Below are 595 nucleotides of genomic sequence, written 5' to 3'. Positions count from 1 at the left end.
TTGCATTTCTTGATTCCACAATCCTAGTGTTATGATTTGGACAATAGAATTTATACCCTTTGGACTTCTCAGCATATCTAATGAAATACCCACTAATAGTCCTTGGGTCTAGTTTCTTCTCTTGTGGATTATAAATTCTTACTTCAGACGAACATCCCCAAACGCATACATGTCGTAAACTAGGTTTCCAACCCTTGAATAACTCAAAAGGTGTTTTTAAAACAGCCTTAGTTGGGACCCGATTTACTATATACACAATCGTCTTAAGTGCTTCAGTCCACAAGAATTGAGGAAGTTTTGAATTACTCCTCATACTTCTCACCATATCCATTAAGGTTCGATTTCTTCTATCTGCTACACCATTCTGATCTGGAGAGCCAGGCATGGTATATTGGGCAACAATCCCATGTTCTTGAAGAAATCTAGCAAACGGACCAGGTGCTTGTCCATTCTTCGTGTATCTACCGTAGTACTCTCCACCTCTGTCTGATCTCACAATCTTAATTTTCTTTCCGCATTGCAATTCAACTTCAACCTTAAAAACTTTAAAGGCATCTAAGGCTTCATCCTTAGAACGAAGTAAGTACAGATACAT

Source organism: Vigna radiata, unplaced genomic scaffold (assembly GCF_000741045.1).
Source record: "Vigna radiata var. radiata cultivar VC1973A unplaced genomic scaffold, Vradiata_ver6 scaffold_221, whole genome shotgun sequence".
Classification (NCBI taxonomy): domain Eukaryota; kingdom Viridiplantae; phylum Streptophyta; class Magnoliopsida; order Fabales; family Fabaceae; genus Vigna; species Vigna radiata.
Note: the sequence above shows the minus strand (reverse complement) of the source record.